Below are 22466 nucleotides of genomic sequence, written 5' to 3' on the forward strand. Positions count from 1 at the left end.
ATTTCCTGAAACTCTCCTAATCATGAGGTGAGGAGCGTAGGAGGATGCAAGAGATTGTGTGCAAAGAGAGATTTAGACACAGTCCTACCAAGTATGCTTACAAAAATTACTCCAACTATTCAGACCTCCCTTCTCTTATCCTAGCAAGGGGCTGTTTCATATTTCTTTTATGTTGGAATATGTGAAAACAGAAAACAAACAAACAAACAAAAACCTATTCCCCCTTCCTTGTACATGTTCTTACAGTCTGACAGTATGCATTCAGCTACTTTCCAACCCAGATATTGCTGCTCCTTGACCAACTAGTCCTTGTACAATAACCGTGCGGTTTAACTCCACTGCCCAGCAAACCAGAATTGACTACCAGTGGATGTTGTCCATTAAAGTTGTAACCAGTGTGTGAAATAGATACATTGATAAAATAAACATATATTTTGCCATCCAATTTAAGACGCTTCTGTGAGCAAAATAAAAGTTGTTAAGAATTTAATTGGAATAACTGGCATTGCTTGGGACCCTCCAAGTTTCTTTTATTCTATCCAGGGAAGAAGCTTTTATCCAAGACCTTAAAATAGTGCTGGCTTTCGATGTCACTCTTTTTCAGTAAAAGCACCTCTATTCTCAAAATTCTATTCAGAAGTATTCAACAAAATGTATTTTAAGTGCTAAATTGTTTAGAAAATCAACTAATTTGTATGTAATAATTTTTTTTTGGTAGTTGGCATTTGAAAAGGTCAAGGTTGATTGGAATTCCTCGGAAAGCTTTATAGAAGAAATGAAAATTTGAAATTTTTGAAATGAAATGAAATGAAAATTTGAAATTGACCTTGCAAGATGTGTTGGGCTAGAAGGGTGCAGGAAGGATTGATGCTGGTGTGGAAACAATGTGAAGTGAGGGAAAAGGAATTTTATATTATACTTATCAATTCAAGCTGGCTAATAATATGCAAAGTCTTCATAAAAGTTGTAACATTTACTGATTTACAGTGTGAACAAGACTTTATGCTTGCCATTTGATATTTATTCCAATGTATTAAATTTTATCTATTTTTGATAGATGGAGAAGTTATAATTATTCTCATAATCATACTTAAAGAAATGGGGAGGAGGATAAGGTATTTAAAGTGCCAGAAATTTAGCCATATAGGCAAAAAAAAAAAAAGTTTTATTTTATGACTTTAAAACCAGTGTTCCTTCTACTCTGTAGCATCTGTTCTCTAATAATCAGAAGAGAGTGCAATAATTGTCTCCATGTGGCTGAGGGAAAAAAGAAGTGAAAATAATTCCACAGTTGTTATAAGACTGAAAAAGAAAATGTGGAAACCAAGAAAAGAAACCATGAAGGAGTCAGGAATAGAGCTGCCTGTGAGCCAGAGTGCAGGTTTTGAAAGCAGAGGGGACAGCAAGTAGACCCTGACAGTCCATAACTGGGACCTTAAGCTTCTAATAACAAAAAGAAATATATATATATACACACACACACACACACAATATGTGTATATATGTGTATATATATGTACATATATGTACATGTATATATGTACATATATGGAAAATGTTGGGTATAGAGGGTAAGACCATATTCCATTTTCTGTGTAAATGCAGAACAATGAAAATGCAGCTGTATGACATGGAAAATATAGTGGTCTAGCGGACCAGAGTCTAGACGGGGCTCTACTCCCAGTTCAGTACTGAATCTGGCAGACCTTGAACAGATTGCAGAAGACTAAGAATTGAAAAGGATTTATTGGTTCCTTGACTACTTCTTTCCTCCATAGCCCTCTGTCTTTAACTGGATCTTAGAAAAACTGAAAGTTTGTTCCCAATATTATTAATCTCCCTTGAAAAAGTTTTGTGACACAGAGTAGGGATGGAAAAAGGGTCAAAAACACGTTGTAGAGAACGGATGAGAGCATGCATAGTAAGGATAAAAGACATATCAGCAAGTGGCTGTTACCAGTTTATAATTGTGAATACCAAACCTTCTGCTGAATTTGTTAAAATGTAATGATAGGTTGCACTTGATTTTGTGCCCTCATCCTACTGGTTCCCTCATGATTGGACAGCATAAATCTCTTATTTTCAAATGCACAAGGAAATGATGATATTCCTTGCATGAGCAATTTTGTGCTTCATTGCTCTTAATTGCGTGCTTAAGCTTCACTCTTTAAAAGGCTGCAAAGTCTTAGAAAAAAAAAGGAGGTCAATATGTGAGATCTTGCAGAAATACAAAAAATTCTGCAGAAGAGGAAAAAAGATCTGCTGCTTGAAGGAGTAACTCATTTAAAAACACAGTTTATGCATTGAAATTAAGTACAAGCCTAGCCTATATGGGATTCAAAAGAATTTCATTATACAAAAGAGTGGTTGAAATAAGTAACAAACTGCCAAAATCAACAATAAAAGCAGAGTGGTATAAATAAGCTCAATAGAGAACTGAATCAATTTTTAAAAAAGAAACCAGAGCTACTGCCTTGATTCCTGTGGTGGAAAGAAATACCTAAATCGAGTTCTTCAGATGATCCCTGAAATTGACCTATTCCTTACAATATACATATAACTTAAAATCATTCATAAATTGAGTTTGATTTATTATACCTGCCGAATAAAACTATACTATATATAATATATTATATATATATATATATATATACTATATATAAAACTATATCCTCTTACTTAGACTAACTTCTCTGAGGGCAACTCTGGTCAATTTTTCATTGTTTTATTCCTATGCCTATGGTCATGCTTAGCAAGGGGCAAATCCTACGTTAGAAGTTATTATTAGTTATTATTAAATGAATTATTGAAGAAATAATGGGAAAATGAGCTTACAGCAGAAAGGACTGTATATTATTGTTCTTACAATATCAAATCCAGAGCACTGTGCCCAAAACAAATCTTATTCTTAGAACCATGATCTCTTTTATTTTTGGTATGTCAGTTCTTGTTTATTGCTGCCCTCCATATTTCTACAAGTCACTCATCTATAAGTTCCTTTTCCTTTATAAAAGAATTGGAAGTAGTAATTTTTTTTTCATCATGTTTGCTGCCTTATTTCTTCTGTGAGTGTATGGAATAGGCAGGTATTAGGTATCGTGCTTTAAATGTAAGTATTTCTTAGACTTTGTGATGCTCTCATTGTCTGACAAACCTAATGATCTTTCATAAGCTCCTCACTTGCTACCTACTTGAGCGCTAGCAGGGAAGAGCCTAATAAATTCTAGGGGACTCTTTTTAACACCAGACCATAATGAAGATCTATAAATGTACCTGTTCCCTGGATTCCTCTCATAGAATTCATTTTTAAAGTGATTTCAAAATGAGGTTGGTTTCATTTCACACTAATTAATTTCCAATTCCCTTTTTTTCATCTACTTTATATTCTTCCTGTTTTAATGAATCTAAGTAGTAGGGAACTGCCTATATTTATTTGTAATATTTCCCAGTATAAATTTTATTATTCAATTTATCAACAGTAAGTGCCACTTTGCATTGGAGAGAATTGTAGTCTGTGTTTCAGGGTATTTGGGGTTGTTAATGTATAAACTTTAGCAGTATTATGAGTTTAGATTTAAGTTCAACTCTTCAGAAAATAAGGCACTTTCTTCCCCTTTCCTCTCTATCTGCCTAAGACTTGAACAGCATTGTGTGTGTGTGTGTGTGTGTGTGTGTGTGTGTGTGTGTTAGATTATCTACATTTGATTAAACCCCTGAAAAATCAGTTCTTTGAATATAATCCTTTAATGGCACCAAATACACTGGAAAATAAAATAACAAAAATAAATAAAAACTTAATTGCCCCTCTTTTTATGAACACATTTCCCAGAAATAACCAGAGTAATTCTGGAAGCTCAAAGAAAAGTAGAATATCTCAATTACTTGTCCCTACAAAATTCATGTCAAGGTTTGAATCAATAGTTGCAAGTCTTTTTTATTACAAACAAAACAAAACAAAACAAAAATTGTTCATTAACTACTTTGACTTAGTGCTAAAACTTCTACAGAAAATTTAGGATGAAGGTCTTCAGAGAAGCTAAATGTTAAGATTGTTCAACCCATATGTTACTGGTATGCTCCTGGTGAATTTCATAGATGTTATAATTAAAGCACACACACATTGAAAGAATTAAATTAATTCTTTAGTGACTAGAATACAACAAAAAAAAACCTCATTTTTGATGAGGTAAAATAATATATATAAGCCTATGATCCTTTGATGAACACCAAAAATACACATAAATCCAATACATTAAATTGTGTCATGCATTGATTTAATGAAGTGCTCCTTTTACTCACAGAATCTTAGTTTCACTCATTGTAGGTCAATGTTTATTCGAGGCTTTAATATGCTAAAGAATTAAACCTTCAAAGCAACTATCCAGTGCTTGGAACATCATATAGAATCTCAAGTTCTGGATTAAAACTACTGCTTTGGTAGTAATTACTACTAATTTATTTGTCTTCATTATAGTTCTTGTAGATCTTGTAGAAAAGCTAAGTAGCTTTTCTATGTTATAACAGATTATAATAGGTTACAAATTTTCAGGGCCAAGGGAGATTTCAGAAAGGATTAAAGTTTTATTTTGTGTTTGTTTTTTTGTTGCCCTTACCCACATGATCCATTCTCAATGCTCTGCCTGATCGTTGGGCAACAATTAATGGCATCACCTAGATTCCTCTGCAGGCAGGCTTCTACTTGGGTTTCTTTCTTTCTTTCTTTTATTATTTTTTTAATTTTATTTATCTATTTGACAGAGAGAGATCACAAGTAGGGAGAGAGGCAGGCAGAGAGAGAGCAGGGAGCAGGATCCCCACTGAGCAGAGCCTGATGTGGGGCTTGATCCCAGGACTGTGAGATCATGGCCTGAGCCAAAGGCAGAGTCACGAAGTCACCCAGGTGCCCACTACCTGGGTTTCTTTAATGAGAAAGAGGTCAGATTTTTTTTTTTTTTTCTTCTCCAATCCAGGGTTGTTTCAGCTGTGGTTCTAATAGTGGCTGTGTCCTCCCATGACTATACTTTATTGGTGGAAGACCCTTCTCACTATTGACAGTTTTAAGAAGACTCAGCCCCCCCTTGTCACTTTCCTAAAGTCTACTCACAAATATATAATCTCTTCACTGAAATCCTTTCAATGGAACCATGTGAGTCAGCAAGACTGTAGACGATGGATTAGTTGATTACCAGTGTACCACCAGAAACACAAACTCAAATGGAATTCTAGGTTCAGACTGATCATATGTTAGTTGAACACATGGATGAGATCCTTGCTGGGGGAAGTGAAACAGTGATGATCTGTTACTCACTGACACCAGACCCAACCAAATTATCATTGCTGGTGTCTAATTGGCTACATAATTTGCAACCCTCATTGCTAAATGAAAATGCCTGCCCCCTTGTTTAAAATTCATTAACAATTTCAAGACAATAATAACAGAGCATTAAAACAAGCGTCTTAGTAAGTACAGGGCCCTGTGGAATTGCAAAGTCTCCAAACCTTTGAAATTGACTCCAGGTGAGTCAGTGTTGAGATAAAAATGGAGAGCAAATGTTTGTGTGATCAAGTGTTGATTTAATCAAGTATTATCAATATGAAAATTATATTGATTACAAAACTGTAGGATAGAAGACTTGTCTCTGTGCCGGAGAACTTACAATAACAATAATAATAAATATATATTTAATATATATATTTATTATTATTGTTATTATTATTATTACTAAAGGGCCTTTATTACAATTACAAAAAAGGAGGGAAAGCAGAAAGCTTCCACGACAATCTTAAAACAATTTCATGTCTCACAGCTGCAGCTGAAGACTTGGCTCTAAACTGAACTTGTTAGGGTAAGAGTTATGAGGCCAGTTAAACATGCAGCTTCCATGTCTCTCAGGCTTAAATAGGACACAGACTGGGAATAGTGAGATTTGAAGACTTGGTTTGGGGACATTTTGGTAGATACAAACAAAACTAGGACTCTTTCCCTAAAATATTTTTGAAATCCTTTTCCAGCAGAAAAAGTTCTTCTTACACTCTCTGAGGAAACTAGCATTCTCTTTTATAAAAAAATCTGTTCTAAAAATCCAATAATGATTTGACATGGGGCAGTTGCTTGCAAGGGGATCCTTACTGTCCCAAAGATACTCTCCTACTATCCATCTGTACCCAAACTCTGGACAAAGAAATGCAATGTGTACGAAAGGAGATAAGCTATGTACCAAATAAAGCAGCAAGATTTTATCACCTCTAAAGGCATTAAATCTAACAGGACCAATTTACAATGGTTTCAATCCAGTATTAATTTTTTAATAAGCAATTGAGAGTGCACCTAAGAGTTTGATTCCTTAGCATTTGGAAGCCTGGGGTAAACAATGACATAGAATCAACAAAGCTAAGGTACTAGACTTCTTGGCATGCTATGCAGAAAAGAGGCTGAAGGCTTAGGGAGATGGACATGTTGGAACTAATCTGAGTGTCCCAAAAGATTAAGAAATATGTTTTTGTGGGGAAAGACAGTATTCCTAAAAAGATCTGTGTGAGTGTCCTCTGTACGTTGAAGGTGACAATGGGCAATGACATCATGGAATTTGGCTTTCTGATTTTAATAGGAATGATGGCATCTCTGAATGGTAGAGACCATCTCTGAAGCTTTAATGAACAGAAATCAGGTCGTTGTAATTACCCAACAAGCCTCACTGACTGAGTTTCAACCAGATTATTTCAACCAACTAGGCTCTACAAAGGAACATGATTGATCCCAAGATCCCTGGGAATGAAAGAGATAAACAATTTATTAATGTGCTATTTTATACTTAAAAGTGGGAAACTTATATCTGGCAGGCAGAACCCCAAATTCAAGCTTCACAGGGAAGATTCAAAGCTCCTCATACAATATTAAGACATAAACCACTTAAAAGACACGGAGCATATATATTGAGGAAGGGAGATGAGTCCCTTTTAGGAGATAGGCATAGATATATACACACACACACACATTTCCTCCAAACCTTATCCAGAAGAATATGTGTGTGGCCATTTATAAAGTGGTTAGCCACTGGAAAACTGAAAAGACAGAGATCTCCTAAGATTATTAGATACTAGATATGAATAGATGAATAGAGGCTGTGACCCACTATTTAGAGTGGCACTGACAGAGGTCATATGGTAGATGGTCCAGAGGCCCACCCTGTGGTTAAAGACTGGGTCCATGAAGTTAAAAAGTAATTAAAAGACACCCACTGAGCAACTAGCAGGATCCTTAAAATTGTTCCCTGACCCTTGTTAAGGTAGAAAAAAATAAATAGAAGCCATCAGAACATTCCTCCCTCCCTTTATACCTTATCACCATCAAAACAGTAAGTGAAAATCAATACCACATTAATAGGAAAATGCAGGTTATATTTCTACTTCACATTTAAAAAAATATGAAAGGTCAGGGTTGTTGGTAATCTTTTTCCTTTGGCTGGTGCATGTTCGATTGATCTTGGAGAATACCCATGTATTATCATAGACTTGGTGGAGAGTACTACCCATCACTGAATGTCAAGATACTATACATTTATGGAAAAATTAGTACATTCCCTTGTAGCTGGCATAAAGCAACTTATCTGGGAAGTGTTCTTTATTTGTTTGCTTTCATTTTTCAGGACATTTTGTAAGAAACATTGGAAACAGTTCTCCTTCAGCGAGCAGGGATGGTTTTACACTTTCTTCAAACCTATGTCAAATCTCCTGCTCTTTGTCATAGTGTAATCTGCAGAGATCTTAGTTACCATAATGCCCTTGTAGGCAGGAGAAGCAAGTATCCTAGATATCTTAATAAGACACATGGGAAACTAATCCATAAAATTTTAGATGAAAACATTATTGTTAAATTCTCTAGGAGTCCAGTGGTCTCTCAGGTCATCCCTTCCAAAGTAAAAGACATTTTTTTTCCACTTTGCTCTAGCCATCACACATAAAGAGACTATCTTTGGATTTTGCATGTAACATACAACATATTTAGATGAGCTCTCTGACTTATCAGGTAAACTGTGAGGACCACTAGGTTTATTCAAAACCTAGTTTTGAATAAAGATGAGGAAGGAAAGGCTCTGCAGCAGGTCCAGTCTGGGATTCAAGCTGTTGTGCCCTTGCATTTAGAGGAGACAAAATGTCACTTGAAGAATCTATGGCAGATAAGGATGTTCTCTGAAGCCCCACTGGGAAAATCAGAGTACATATTCATAGACTGTTGGAGCAAAGCCATGTCCTTTTCTGCCAATAACTATCCTTATCTAGATGTATATCAAAACCTATAACTCCTGTGGTAGAAATTCAATGCTTAATGTAGGACACCAAGTACATTGATATTTGCAGTGCCCGTCACACAGTAGGTGGTATAATGATATGTCAAATCATTACACTGTGCTTATGCATTTTATTAGTCAAATGAAAACATGTATATGACACCAGGCTCAAACAGTTAGAAAAGATATGATGAAGGTTCATAATTAGACACCTCAGACTACTACAGAAATTAGTTCTGATAGTGTGCAATCTCCTTTTAAATCAATACTTAATAGCTTTCTTTTAACAGAAAAAGGACAAAGCACGACATCACAGATGCTCCCACATGGTATACTGAATGACACTAATGAAGCCAGATTTTCTCAGAAGATAAAACTTAAACACAGGACATCGTGTTTTTCACTTTGAAAGAAAAGATGGCTTGAGGAGTGAATTTGTACTACCTTATGAGTAAGGGTTGACAGATTTCTGTCACCACTTGGTGACTTATTTAGAATAAACTTAGATTAACAACAATGGGATCTGGAAAAAAATGTGTATAGATGGACTTCTTGAAATCCACAACAGAAGAGGTTTCCCACTCTAAATAATCAGTCAAACAAGATGAATAATCCTCTGTAGGCCATCTCTTACTATGGATGCTGGTGCTTACTCAATGACTCCACATACAAAGAAGCCATAACAATAGGATTAGAGGATAAGATATCATCATGACGTATTTCAATGTAACCAAAACTGGTCCAACTATTGACCCTTGCTGGGTATCAAACCTGCAAATAGCAGAAAATGATACTGAGTTCCTGATTTCGCACCACTCCCAGATAGGACTGCTAATCACTTGGCAAGAAACGATTCCATTGTACTCCTTTTTTTTTTCTTTGCAGGATGACTTGAACGATTCCAGTAGTATCTTTTGTAGACTAATCAACTGTTTCATTCACTACCACATTAACCCCATAACAATAGTACCTCTGATAAGGGAACTTGATTCACCATATTACTGAGGAAGTGGATCCATACCCATGCAATTGGTCCTACTATGTACTTCATACACAGTAGCAGGCAACCTGATAGAAGAGTGAAGTGTCCTATTGGAAGCTAAGTTATGGCAGTAGCTGGGAAACATTTTAGGAGGTTGGAGTGTTAACCAGGAGAATAAGGTAATGTATCTTAAGCTAGTAATCAATAATAATCAAGCTAGGAAAAGGTGGCACTTTTTCCTTAGAATTGAGGGGGATGTGTACTAAGAAATGAAGGTAGAAATAACTGCAATTGTACATAATAACCTCTTTATGTTTATGCTTTTGTTTCTGTTTTGCCTTCCTCCACCATAACTTAGTGTGCTTGGAAGGTTCTATTTTCCAAAGGAGAAAATTCCACTAGTAATACGTCTATAATTTTATTAAACCGGTTGTTGAAATTGTCCACTGGGTACGCATGGATCAAAAATGTAAATACAGGGGTTACTTTTCTGGCTAGAGTGATTGATATTTATCTTAGTCTGCTTGGGCTGCTATAACAAAATACCAGAGACTGGGTGGCTTTAAGTAACGAACATTTATTTATCACAGTTTTGGAGGCTGGGAATTCTGAGATGAGAATAACACTGGGTTTTTGTTGAGGGTTCTCTTGCTTTTTACAGTCATCTTCTTACTGTGTGCTCACATGGCAGAGAGAGAGCTCTAGTTTCTCCCTCCATTTAAATGGGTCCCTCAGGGCACCTGGGTGGCTCGGTCAGTTAAGCATCTGCCTTCAGTTCAGTTCATGATTCTAGGGTCCTGCATCAGGCTCCCTGCTCAGCAGTGAGTCTGTTTCTCCCTCTCCCTCTGCCCCCTGTGTGCTTGTGCTCCCTCTTTCTCAAACAACAACAATAACAATTCCAAATATTCTGTCAGCCCATATAGTCTTTAATACCAAGGGGGAGTTAGATTGCTACTATATAGGTGGTGGCAAAGGAAAGTGAGTCAATAAAGAGGGTCCAGAAACAAGTGGACCTATGGAAACAAAGATCTGTTACCCCTTGGAATTAAAAAAACAAAACAAAACAAAACAAAAACAAAAAACAGTTGAGCTAAAAATGCTTCCAGAATAGAAGGTGGATATGAAATGATGGAAATGACTTGTTATATCAAGTCTGGAATTTTTACTCACAAGTTTAAGGCATACAAGTTTGGATTATTTTAAAAAGTATTTTCACCAAACAAAATACTGCAATAGAATAAAACAGAAACATATATGAGAATCCAGTTGTCTTCAATTAACTAAGACATTAAGTCTATTTGCAAAAATGTAAAATGATACAATCTTTTTCAAGCCTTTTTAAAAAAAATTTTGACAATAAATTTTTAAAATAAAAATGCGGGGATGCACCTAGGTAGCTCAGTCAGTTAAGCATTAGACTTTTGATTTTGGCTCGGGTCATGATCTCAGGGTCATGAGATGGAACCCTGCCAGCATGGAGACTGCTTAAAGATTATCTCTCTCCCTCTTCTCCTGCCCTTCCCCTCTGCTCATGCTCTCTTTCTCAAATAAGTACATAAATAATTTTTAAATACAATAAAATACAATACGATACAATACAATAAAAATTTGGGATCGCCTGGGTTTCTCAGTTGGTTGAGAATGTGACTCTTAATTTCAGCTCAGATCATGATCTTAGGGTCCTGATTGATCATCCCCCTTCACTGATCAAGCTCTGCTCAGCAGGAAGTCTGCCTAAGACTCTCTTTCCTTCTCTTTCTGCCTCTCTTTCTCTCCCTCCCCCTCTCTTGTACACACTCTCTAAATAAAAATCTTAAAAATAGATAACTAAAAATGTGTAACAAATAACACACTTATTTTTATTTCAAATTAATCAATAAATATTTGATAATTAATCAATTTTAATTTTAATACATTAAATAGTGAAAGATCTAATCCAAATAAACAAAAACTTTTCATGTTTTTCAATTTTTTAAAGTATGTGGAATAGTTTTTTTTTTATATATACATAAAGTTTTTTTTGTTTTGTTTTGTTTTTAATATGTGAAGGAGGTCCCTAGAGTTGGGGACTGGGGGAAATTTGAGAACTGCTAACTAAAAAAAATGTTTGAAAAAAATTTCATTTCCTAACAAAATCCTCATTATAGAAGTGCTTTCTATCTCCAGAATTTTTAAAATATTAAAAAAAAAACCTTTCAATTTTAAAGGGTAATCACAAAAACACAAAAATAAAATGTAACCCAAGGAGTGTTACAATAGATGTGAAACTAAAGACTAACCTAGTCCAGAAAAAGCCTTTAGAAGTAAGAGTTGAGAACCAGCTTGGAAAGTAAATGATAGTGTCTTTGTCCCCACAGCTAGGATCATAAAGATAATATTAATATTAGCAGCTATTAACTTTATTTCCATTTTTTAATAAAGAAGGCGATAGAAGAAACATTGTTTCCCAGTCACCAAGAGATCAACAGTAAATATGCCAGAGGTTTTGGAAGAGAAAGAGGTAAAAAATATGAAAGAAATTTTGTTATTTTGTTCTTCCATGTTATTAGAATAATTTATATTCATCACCATTAAAATGAGTTATTACATGTATTATATAGAAAAGAAGATTGTAGTTGAAAGAAGCTAAGTAGCAACCTTAAGCCCCAACACCAAGTAAATACTGGAACCAATATTAAAAAACAATTAGATCCATGTCCAAGGTCTCTCCTTTTATCTTTACATTACATAATAACTTTGTCCTAACACATTAAAATTGCTCTATACTTCCCTGGCATATATAATGCATATTTGAATATTAAAATTGTAATCTCTTTATTAAAATTCTATTCTACATATATTGAAAAGAATGTGGATTGTGCACTAGTATTAGATTTATATTAATATACATTGTGAACCTATGCAAATGGAAAAATCAATAAATTCCAGTGGCATACCACATATACACTCTATAAGGCTATATCAGGCAATATTTATCCATACCAGCAACCATGTGAGGGGAAAATCAAAACTATTATGTGACTGAGTGCTTAGGGAACCTAAAAAGATTTATAAACTTTTATTTATTTTTTTTAAATTTTTAGATTTTATTCACTTATTTGACAGAGAGAGAGAGAACACAAGCAGGGGCAGTGTCAGGCAGAGGGAAAGGGCGAAGCAGGTTTCCCCCTGAGCAGGGAGCCTGATGTGGGGCTTGACCCCAGAAACCTGGGATCATGACCTGAGCTGAAGGCAGAAGCTTAACTGACTGAGCCATGCAGATGTCCTGATTATAAATTTTTTTAAAAGATTTTATTTATTTATTTGACAGACAGAGATCACAAGTAGGCAGAGAGGCAGGCAGGGGGTGGGGGAAGCAGAGTCCCTGCTGAGCAGAGACACTGACGTGGGACTCGATCCCAGGACCCTGAGATCATGACCTGAGCGGAAGGCAGAGGCTTAACCCATTGAGCCACCCAGGTGCCCCGATTATAAATTTTTAAAAAGGTTTTGATTTCACAAATATTCAGTGGGCTCCCACGGAACACATAGCTAATAATAAAAGGTACATTCTTTCATTAGTACTAATAGGGTTAGACTGGATAGAGATAAGAACCATAGCAGAAATATATGCTCCCCTGATTTGCCAAAAGTCTGATAAGAGTAGTTTCAAAGTCTGCATGTCAGGAATCTCTTCTTGAAATGGACTTCCTCCATCTGCCTTCTGTCACTAATGCTTAACACTCTTGAGTAAAGGAGTAGCATTTTATTCTGTCATCATAGGTATGAGATAGTATGGGGTAAGAATAGAGTCCTTGGAACTTAGGTTGAATTATACAAAGCTGCACTAGTTACTTGTGACTCTGGACAACTTAACTTCAACCATCTGTGTCTCAGTGTTCTTGTGGGTTGAAACTGGCATGGTAATGGTATCCATCTCATAGCTTTTCCCTTATTAATGATAAAAACCCTGAAACAAGTTTAAAGGACTTAATTTTTCATATTAGCATGCATGAATTGCTGCAGATACTTTTCTGGGAGCAAGTTTTGCTCAGGGAATATACAAGAATCAGAAGTGAAAACTTTTATTTCTGAAGTAAGGGGAGATTATAGGAACATATAGGATAGAATGAGTCCTCAAGGATAAAAGGGATTAAAAATGCATACATACATATATCCATAGCTAATTAGTTGTTGTCTAATGAACAACTGCCGAACTGAAGTGGTATACAATAGTAAGTACTTATTCTCACATAAACTCATGGAGTTTAGGTGATTTGATAGGGCCTCTTTGGGTTACTCTGCTTAGCTGAGTTTGAGTCTACCTTGCGTCTACAAATAAACTGAGGATTCAGATATAGTCTTGATTTGGCTGGGATGCCTCATCTTAGAACATTGGTATGTTTGCCAGCTCCTGTGACCAGGTACCTAGTTCAAGTACATAGTTTTCATGGAGAGGTACACAAGAGGAAGTGTAGAAGTAGATGAATGGATGAATAGAGGGCTAGGTGTAGGGATAGATGGATAGATAGATGCATAGATAGATGGACAGATAGCTAGCTAGACACAGACAGATTCATAGACGCATAGATGAAGTAGATTGTCTGAGTTTTTCTCTTCTTTGAGTCCTAAAAAATTTCAAGCCCCCCCTCCCACCACACTGATATCTTGCCTCGGGGATGAAAATATTGTAAGTAGTGAAAACTTCTTTGCCAAAAGCGTTAGAAGTATGCTATATACTGTGAGCAAGGGGGAGTGATAGCCCATTTATCAATCAATCTCATTCCTCTCAATGGTTGATATATTTCTTTTCTAGACTAATTTGTTTGTTGGATGGTGAGTGAATTACAAGCAGCACACGTTGGAATGCTTACTCTATCAAAACAGAAGTCAGCTGCTTTCTGCAGCAATGGCTCATGCCAGCTGGCTGAAGAAAGGCATTGGCTCCAGCTGTGTTTTGAAGCTACACATTTCATGTTTTACAGTCCAATCAGATGCACTGGCACTGAATGAAATGGGTCCAGAAAATACAAGAGAGGATAAAATGAATAGGAAGAGGATAATGCTACGTAGTGAAATAAATTCTAGTCAGGATTCGAGTTAATCGGTCACATTACACACAAATATTCACAGTTAATAATGTGAAAGCATTATTTCAGTTTCTATAAACTCTTTCATATGTAGATTTCAGTTAAATATATATTACATATATTCATGAACAAGTTGTGCAAGTAAGTTGTGCAAGGAAGAATTTACAAGTAAGTAAGTTGTGCATAAATATGAAGAGATGTCATCTTTGGATTTGTCTCATTTGAATTTTAGCAAATTATTCTTGCATTTCTTTAGGATTTAAATAATGCATTCAAATTTTAATTTTATTTAATGTTATAAAAACAGAGTGACTTTCAGATTTTGATTAAGTAAATATTGATATAAAATATGTCAACCAAATCTTAATTTTTCAATACTCTAATGTTTTCATTCATTCATTCAAATACTGAGCACCTACTATGTGCCAGGAACTAGAATGAACATATTATAGAACATGAAGGTGTTATAACCATTACTCTTAGGAAATCACAAGCTGAAAGGAAACATAAGAATAAATATTAATGATACATGGTGGGTACTAGAATACAGGATTTTACTATAAGACAAAGCTGCAAGGGAAGGGAATAATCAATTCTCTTTTGAGACCGCAAAAATGGTTAGAGAAAATACTTTTGATGTGCCCTCCAGTATAAGTAGGAATGACCAGGCAGAGAAAAGAACTGTAGAAGGGATGCTAGGCCTGGGAGGCAGCATAATGAATATTTAGAGATCATGGTCATTTGGGAGGAAGAGTGAGTAAAATGATGTATCTACTTCCCCTGGAGATCGTTTTATGCAGTTCAGACTGAAATAGAGAGAGATGGAAAATGAATGGGAAAGAGGGAGGGGAAAGAAAAAAGAATGAACTGAAAGAAAAAAGGAAACATGAGTAAACTGATCTAGAATATGAACAAGGGAAAATGAAGAGAACTAAGATAGAAGGGCAAGAAGAGTCAGGTGTACAGATGTGAAAAAATCATTTACTACTTCCACAGAGTATTTTCTGGAGCTAAGATAAAAGAGCTACATAGTCATGTGTTTGGTGTTGTGACTATTTTTCAGTTTTTTAAAAAAATTAAAACAGGATGCCTGGGTGCATCAGTTGCTTAAGCGACTGCCTTTGGCTCAGGTCATGATCCCAGAGTTCCAGGATAGAGTCCTTCATTGGGCTCCCAGGTCAGTGGGGTGTCTGCTTCTCCCTCTGACCTTCTCCCCTCTCATGCTCTCTCTCACCCTCTCTCTCTTAAATAAATAAATAAAATCTTTAAAAAAATTAAAATGGAATCATTAGAGAAATAACAACTAGTAATGAAATTTCTAGGGTTAATTTGTTGGTATCCCTTATTCATAGTCTAGGATTTTTAAGGGATTTTTTAAAAAAATTGTCTTATCTTTTATTTAAAAAATATATATATATATATATATATATATATATATATATTCATTTATTTATTTATTTATTTATTTATGAGAATGGAAGCATGAGCCATGGGTAGGGGCAGAGAGAGAGGGAGAAGCAGACTCCCTGCTGATTAGGCTCCATCCCAGGACCCTGAGATCATGACCTGAGCTGAAGGCAGAGGCCTGGCAGACTGAGCTAACCAGTGCCCCTTTCAAGGGATTTTTTAGCATCTCTATTATTTATTGCTTATATGTATCTGCTCATTCATTTACTCTACTATCATATAATTCATCTATTCATTCAAAAAGTCTTTATGAACCTCTTTGAACCTAGGAATAATGCCAGGTATTAAAGATATGATAGTGAAAATAAATGGTTCAAGTCCCTGCCTTCTAATGAAACTGCCTTTCCTAACTAAAATGACATCAGACTTATTAAGAAGAAACAAATTAGGACACAAAATTTCAGATCTTTTTGCTTGCCATTTAGAATTGTTATCACCGCTTGTAACTACTTTCATGGGCACTGGCTCTTACTTTGCCTCTGGAGAGTTCTGATTTGGCCAAAATGAGCACACTCCATTTTTCTGAATGCAAATTCAGATATTTGTATAAGATGGTTTTGTATGTTTATTCTCTTCGTGATTTATTTTAGGCCTCTTTGCCAAGGCCTTTAATTGAATAAAATTGTTAACCCTATATTTATCTAGTTATAATAATCAGTATCCTTAATTTTTATGCCAACTTTTCTCCATAAACTACCACAGGAGGGTAATGGCAATTGAAAAGCTACAAAGAGGTGGGTTATTGTGACCAGCTTGTCATCAGAACAAATTCTATTAATCCTCAGAGAAAGTCCTGCCAATTCAGCAACATTTCTTTCCCACTGGGAGGGTAAACCTCCTCATCTTTTTCCTTGCCTTCTCTAAATTGCTGCGCCGCATTTACTGTTGCAACTGCATTATTGGCTGTTGACCTGATATTTTTCTCCTGCCTGCCAAATGGTTAGGAAACCACAAGCAGGCTGCTTCCTTTTCTGGATGCAATATTACCATAAGCAAACATCCGACTCAGGATAAGTAAATTACCTTGGTCAATTGATTTATAATTTATCTGGGGCAAGGTTTTGATAGAAATATTAAAAGGGAAGTAAAATTTATAGTACTGACAAAAAGCCCAGAATTCACTGCTTCTGCCAAGAGCAGCCACACTCTACACTCCACCAGGCAGGTTAACTCAGCCTTTTGGCTTATAGGATTTTTCCATTTCCAACAGTTTCATTCATGCTTTGGGGTTTAAATAACCTTCTGCTTAAGGCCCCAAGTCCCCAGTAGAGTACAGCTTTGTGTAGATGGGAACAGCAGCTCCATAGTCTCCTGGGTGTGCTTTGGAATCATATTACCCAGTCCCTTTCTTTGATTGCTTCTATTCTCCAGTAGGTGGTAGACAAGCAGTACTGTGACCACTTATTTAAGCTGCCAGGAAATGTGGGCATAGGAACCAGGGTGTTTTTCCCCAGGCAAGGAATAGATCAGGATGCATTAGGCTTTGCTGCTTTCTTCCTAATTCTTGCTCTGGCCATCGAATCCTCTTTTAAAGGAAATGTGTCAAGTCACATTTAAAAAAAAAAATTACAAATGCTGGCACAGTAGTATTATTCTAAAATATAAAATAAAATAAAATAAAATAAAATAAAACAAAAATAATAAAATAACAAAATAAATAGTTGTCTCACCGATGGATTGTTTTGGTTGTGAAGTAAATATTTTGAGAAAATCAAGTAAAAGATAAACAATGCCACATACCAGACTGCCGACCTGGTCTTCCCTCACGTCATGTTTATTCAGTGTAGTTAACAATACATGACAGATAGAAGATGCTTACTAAATTTACGTTAAATTTGTATTCTGAACTTTCCTGCAAGGATTTGAGGGTGAAGGTGGAGAGCTGGAGGGAGAGAAAAGAGAAGGAAAAGAGAGGGAGAATAGTAACACATGGCATATTTGGGAATCTGATTATGGATTATCTTTAAACTGTTTATAGTTTACTAAATAGTTACTGTTTAATGTTTAAAGTTTATTTTATAGTATTATTATGGAGTATGGAAGTTTCAAATTGTCCAAGTGACCAATCTTCCTCATGCCAAATATAATACAGTAACATTCTTATTAAGATGAGTCAAATCAAACTGTTATCTTTCTGGTTAACATACGACATTGAAAAAAACCTTGTTTAGGCTTCTGTTTCTTAAATCATCATGTGGGTGGCTGGTGGCTCGTTCATTATGAGTCTGCCTTCGACTCAGGTCATGATTCCAGGATTCTGGGATAGAGCCCATGTCAGGCTCCCTGCTCAGCAAGGAGTCTTCTCCTCCCTCTCCCACACCCTCTGCTTGTGTTCTCTCTCCCTGTCAAATAAATAAATAAATAAATAAATAAATAAATAAAATCTTCAAAAAACAAATAAATTGTCACATAACTTTCAATTACTTTCAAATACAAAGAATTAAGTGTCTAGAAGAAGGCAAAGATTTCAACAATGTACAAAAATGAAAGTTTGATAACTCTGTTAATATTCCCCTACATTGTGATGTCTTTCTCTATAAACAAAGTTAACTAAGAAGTATGGCTACCTCTGAATAGAAGAATAATGATTATTAAAAGGAAAAGAGAGAGGTTCCTGGGTGGCTCAGTATGTTAAGCCTCTGCCTTCGGCTCAGGTCATGGTCTCAGGGTCCTGGGATAGAGCCCTGGATTGGGCTCTCTGCTCAGTGGAGAACCTGCTTTCCCCTATCTCTCTGCCTGCCTCTCTGCCTACTTGTGATCTCTCTGTCTGTCAAGTAAATAAATAAAAATTAAAAAAAATAATAATAAAAGGAAAAGAGAAAACAACAAACACTGGCTTGGCTATGGTTGTGCTTTTACTGCTCCATGTAGGTGTGCTTTCTGTTTCAAATTTTCAACCTTTATTCATGATGCTCTTATCACTGATTTAATTCTTATCTACTTATTTGTATCCAAATTCAACCCACCCATTTGCCTGTATCCTTAAACCCTACTTCTACATATGGTTTCATCCTCTGTATATACATCTAGACTTTATTCTTGGCCACGCATTGCCTATATGTTTTCTTGCAAATAGTATGCATTTAATAATGCCCTATGATATTAAATTGCATTCATCTTATTTCTGCCCATGCTCTATAAAAAATTGGACATAATCCCACCTTACCTTCTCATCTTACACCTTTTCTCTTGGTATTTAACAGATATTCTGCAATGTGACCTGACTTCATCTTCAGGGTTTGTGGTACTTCCATAGCAAATGTGAATGCAGCAATCATTTTTTGATGCTCTCTATTCCATGTCCACACTATTCATTCCATCTTTAAGATACACACTCCCAACCCCCATCTTCCCCAATATACCTTTAAGTCTATGATCCCTATAGCACAAGTCAAGGCATATAAATGAGAAAATAGTCTTGCTTGAATTTAACTTTCACAAATCAGACTGGAGACAGTAAGATTTCAAGACAGAGAATTTCCTTAAGATGTTCTGACTCTTAGTAAGAGCAGGGTCTCCTTTAATAGCTTAGTGTCTCTGTTTATCCTTCTTGTTCTAATGGACATTTAAGGTTTCCACCTTGACAGAGAGAAGAAAACTAATGTAGATGACTCAGGAGCAATAACAGCTGTGGCAATATGATCGCAGGTGATGATGCTGAACTTTACTGAGCCCTGTAATCATGGAAAACATGACAGTTAAGGAAACTCTCCCACATTTTATTCCTAAACATGGCTTGCTATAAAAGAAGCACTCTTCTCCATATGATTCAGCTAACATTAATGGACATCCCCTTTGCTTATCTATGACCAAGCCAGACATAGGTCTACAAATTCCTATTTTTAGTCTCATAAATGAAGAGCTGAGCTGCTTTGGTTCCACTAATTAGTCAAAACTGAAAGCTTACCAACTGAGTTTGGTCAAGATTCTTTACCATCAACCATGCTCCTGAATTTGACCCATCCTTAGACTGACCCAGTGTAACAACGCTTCCGTAATGGACCCTCTCAAGAACAGGCTGGCTTTCCAGGTGAACATTCACTGACCTGCCATCCAATCACGTCATCCTCGCTCACACCACTTCCCTAACCCTAGTTTCCTAATCTCCAATGTCCTTCTTTCAAAACAAAAGCTACTTTCTGTCTAATCTTTGCATTACCAACAGATCTCTTCGTCAGAACATTCTCTCTATTGCAACAGATTCTCTCCCCCTATTGCAAAATTCCTTTCACCTATTTAGCAAATAAGCTTTTTGAATAAAGTCTCTCCTTATCTAGATCCTGAGTTTGTTTTTCATTTGTTAGTTTCTGGTATTATGACTTGGATCAAGATTGGGCCACATCTGTGGATTCCCACATCCTCATACAGGTATGGTGCCTTATGTGTCCTTTGAACTATTTTGTTGGTAGGCAATCCCAATATCCTTTGGTGAATTCGATTCTCAAACCACGGTTCCAAACATCTTTTCTGTTGAAGTAGTAAGGAATGACTTTGATTTCTTTCAGACAAAGAAACTGTTCCTTTAGCCTCTTCTCTGAGGCCTCTTTTATTTTTCTTAGGTTACCACATTGGGACATCATGCAGGGCGTTCCTTCTTTTCCTATGGCCCCAGAGATTCCCTAAAGAATTTCCCTCAGCTCTTCATCCCAGGGATTGTGTGACGGAATTAATCAAGGGGAATCCTAGCTCAGCTTCTTTAAAGTTTTCTTTTGTTTTTCTTTGTTTGCCTTTGGCTGAACGATCTGTTAATCCTATAGAAAACTCTTACTCTCATCCCGCCTCTTCTGCCCATGATTATATGCTTTACTATTATAGCACTAATTCTAATACCAATAGTGGTATTGTCTTCCATCTCTTCTGAAACCTTCTTGAATCCTAATATCTGATTCTTTCAATGCCTCTACGTACTCTATCCCTGTATCCACCCTTGCCAGATCATTCTTATCTCACTCCAGCCCCTCAATTCCCTATAGTGATTTGAATTTTTGTCCTCTTCTTTGATTAGTGGGTCTCAACAAGCTCAAGGATTCCAAGAGCAACCAGCAGAGGAAATAGGCTAGATATTTCTCCACCTCAGAAGGATTTTGGAAACACCAAGATGGCCTTCTGCTTTCTTCTCACTCTTTGGCCTGAAATTTAATCCTTATCCTCCATAAAATTATAGTGCATGACAAATGAACTCTTAAACATTTCCTCCACAATTATTGGTGGGGAGCAAAATCAACTTTTTCTTCCAGAAAAACACTGCTCATGAAAATGCAGAGATGGGGAAAGGACAAGAGCCAGGTCTTTTATATAAACCAATAAACTTTGTATTATTGTGTTTATGCCTAAAATATAGCTAAAATTTTAGAGTTGAAGTTATAGGCTCATTATTTTTGTCTGTCTGTATGTGTATGCATGCATGTATAAATGCATATGTAGTATTTTCCTATCTCTAAATTAATCTAATCCAAATTAGATTATATAACCTCTTCAAAGAGCCCTATAACTGTTTAAAAATAACTAAACATTTATATAAGTTGAGTATTCTTAAAATTCTCAGAAAATAATGAAATTGAAATTATTCTAAAAATTTTATTTTAGTAGTAATTATATTTGTTATATGTTAATTTGTGGATAGTTTTCAAGAATTTTTTTATTTTTAGTTATTAAAACTTTAGACTTGCTTTATTAAGTATACACAGTATATAGGATATGTTTTAATTATGAAAAAAAGAACAATTCTTCCTAAAGTAAAATAACTATTTTATTCCAGAACGAGAAAGATAAACTGTATAAAAATAACTAAATGGATTTAGAAAGTTGTGAAAGGTTTGGAGAAAGAGGATTTTATTTGCCATGCTCAACACTAGCTAAGATTTGATAGGTTTATTTGTAATTTTTCTAAATGAGACTTAATATAGAATATTATACTCATAAAAACTGGAGTTTTGTTTTCCCTTTGTTAAAATAACAAAAGTATTTTTGACTACTAGTCTTCTCTTAATAAGAGTTTGTAAAAGATTTTTCTTTAAATTTTTAGTTATCTGTCTGGAAGGCAAAGAATGTATACTTAATAGAAAAAAAGATTTGGGCAGAATCCTATCTTTTAGATTCCTAGGGGATCCTTAGAAAATCACAAAAGAATTGGTCTTTTCCTTTGTAAAAAGACAAGTATTAAAATGAGTTTATTTAATATGTCATGAGATATATAGGAACTGTTGTCTTATCAGAAGAGATACTTAACTATCCATAGATTCGGGTAAAATATTATTAATATAAGTATTTCAGAAATTGCATAAAGTTCTTGGAGTTCTAACAGAATCCTTGCTGACCATGATTTTTTTTAATTTATTAGAGTCCCAATGATGATTTGCCTTATATTAAATAATATTATAAATTCAGTTATTTTTTACACTTGATCTTAGCCAAAAGGCCGAGAAGCGATCAGTTATTTTTTTAAATGTACCATGCCACAGAAAAATTTTCCTTGTCAATCATCTTATTTTTGTAATAAACTTTTATCATTCATTTTAAATCTCTCATAATCTACAGATAGTTGTTTGTTTTACTTTAATTCTTCCATGATTGTGCTTACATCAGCCACAAGCCTGGATTCAACAAAAAAGGACTTTGTCAGAGACCCATGGTAAAGACTGTTCCAGGTACTTGTGGGCC

General features: G+C 35.5%; 1 pseudogene; it reads right to left on the reverse strand.

Annotated features, from left to right (window-relative positions):
* Positions 1–22155: 22155 nt before the first annotated feature.
* On the reverse strand, positions 22156–22236 carry LOC116871961 (annotated as a pseudogene).
* Between the last annotated feature and the right edge of the window lie 230 nt (positions 22237–22466).

Source organism: Lontra canadensis, unplaced genomic scaffold (assembly GCF_010015895.1).
Source record: "Lontra canadensis isolate GAN:19392208 unplaced genomic scaffold, GSC_riverotter_1.0 scaffold1, whole genome shotgun sequence".
Classification (NCBI taxonomy): Eukaryota; Metazoa; Chordata; class Mammalia; order Carnivora; family Mustelidae; genus Lontra; species Lontra canadensis.